Below are 2,500 nucleotides of genomic sequence, written 5' to 3' on the forward strand. Positions count from 1 at the left end.
ATTTGGACCGTATGGTTCGCCGTTGTTGGCGCAGTCGTGGTACGGTCACACATGTACCACGATGTATCATTCAGTACATGAGGACCAATGTGCAGTACAGTGTGTGATTTGGACGTACAACATCAGCGGACAGTTGACACAAGCCGTACCACAACGAAGGCTGTGCTTCGCCATGCGAATGCCAATGAACAACTGCGAAGGGCATTGAGCATGTACGTCCTACTGCCATCCGCATTACAGTGTATAGCTGCAAGGTGTTTCACATGAAGCGATACTCTGGGGACCGGGCAGTGCGAGTAGCAAACTATATTGCGGGGGTTGCAGTTAGGCAACACTACACTAATTTAACGCGTCGTATGACAATTACAGAGCAGGTTAAGGCCCAACGTGTGTTGGGTTAAGGCCCAACGTGTGTTGGGTTAAGGCCCAACGTGTGTTGGGTTAAGGCCCAACGTGTGTTGGGTTAAGGCCCAACGTGTGTTGGGTTAAGGCCCAACGTGTGTTGGGTTAAGGCCCAACGTGTGTTGGGTTAAGGCCCAACGTGTGTTGGGTTAAGGCCCAACGTGTGTTGGGTTAAGGCCCAACGTGTGTTGGGTTAAGGCCCAACGTGTGTTGGGTTAAGGCCCAACGTGTGTTGGGTTAAGGCCCAACGTGTGTTGGGTTAAGGCCCAACGTGTGTTGGGTTAAGGCCCAACGTGTGTTGGGTTAAGGCCCAACGTGTGTTGGGTTAAGGCCCAACGTGTGTTGGGTTAAGGCCCAACGTGTGTTGGGTTAAGGCCCAACGTGTGTTGGGTTAAGGCCCAACGTGTGTTGGGTTAAGGCCCAACGTGTGTTGGGTTAAGGCCCAACGTGTGTTGGGTTAAGGCCCAACGTGTGTTGGGTTGAGGCGCAACGTAGGTTAGGTTGAGGCGCAACATAGGTTAGGTTGAGGCGCAACATGGGTTAGGTTAAGGCGCAACATGGGTTAGGTTAAGGCGCAACATGGGTTAGGTTAAGGCGCAACATGGGTTAGGTTAAGGCGCAACATGGGTTAGGTTAAGGCGCAACATGGGTTAGGTTAAGGCGCAACATGGGTTAGGTTAAGGCGCAACATGGGTTAGGTTAAGGCGCAACATGGGTTAGGTTAAGGCGCAACATGGGTTAGGTTAAGGCGCAACATGGGTTAGGTTAAGGCGCAACATGGGTTAGGTTAAGGCGCAACATGGGTTAGGTTAAGGCGCAACATGGGTTAGGTTAAGGCGCAACATAGGTTAGGTTAAGGCGCAACATGGGTTAGGTTAAGGCGCAACATGGGTTAGGTTAAGGTACAATATGGGTTAGGTTAAGGTACAATATGGGTTAGGTTAAGGTACAATATGGGTTAGGTTAAGGCGCAACATAGGTTAGGTTAAGGCGCAACATAGGTTAGGTTAAGGCGCAACATAGGTTAGGTTAAGGCGCAACATAGGTTAGGTTAAGGCACAACACGGGTTAGGTTAAGGTACAACACGGGTTAGGTTAAGGTACAACACGGGTTAGGTTAAGGTACAACACGGGTTAGGTTAAGGTACAACACGGGTTAGGTTAAGGTACAACACGGGTTAGGTTAAGGTACAACACGGGTTAGGTTAAGGTACAACACGGGTTAGGTTAAGGTACAACACGGGTTAGGTTAAGGTACAACACGGGTTAGGTTAAGGTACAACACGGGTTAGGTTAAGGCACAACACGGGTTAGGTTAAGGCACAATACGGGTTAGGTTAAGGCACAACACGGGTTAGGTTAAGGCACAACACGGGTTAGGTTAAGGCACAACACGGGTTAGGTTAAGGCACAATACGGGTTAGGTTAAGGCACAATACGGGTTAGGTTAAGGCACAATACGGGTTAGGTTAAGGCACAATACGGGTTAGGTTAAGGCACAATACGGGTTAGGTTAAGGCACAATACGGGTTAGGTTAAGGCACAATACGGGTTAGGTTAAGGCACAATACGGGTTAGGTTAAGGCACAATACGGGTTAGGTTAAGGCACAATACGGGTTAGGTTAAGGCACAATACGGGTTAGGTTAAGGCACAATACGGGTTAGGTTAAGGCACAATACGGGTTAGGTTAAGGCACAATACGGGTTAGGTTAAGGCACAATACGGGTTAGGTTAAGGCACAATACGGGTTAGGTTAAGGCACAATACGGGTTAGGTTAAGGCACAATACGGGTTAGGTTAAGGTACACATTGTTGTAAGGAAAGGTGTTTTGGGGGGGGGGGGCCGGTTTGTTGATTGTGATTATCGTAAGTAAATGACTGCGGCATCATCTGATTTGGCACGTCAGGGTGCACCTTTGGCTCGTGACAGGCGGCGCTCTGATTCCATGCTTGTGGCAGACCTGTGTCTTTCATTCCTGCCATTGTTTTTGTGGTGTGACAGGAGGCAGTATTGTGATGTTGGGTGCACCCCTGTGTAGGACATGTGTGGGTGTTGGTGGCTTAGCTGAGCAATGGTGGTTGTCGGAAGGGTGGGA

Source organism: Schistocerca americana, chromosome 3 (assembly GCF_021461395.2).
Source record: "Schistocerca americana isolate TAMUIC-IGC-003095 chromosome 3, iqSchAmer2.1, whole genome shotgun sequence".
NCBI classification, from domain to species: Eukaryota; Metazoa; Arthropoda; class Insecta; order Orthoptera; family Acrididae; genus Schistocerca; species Schistocerca americana.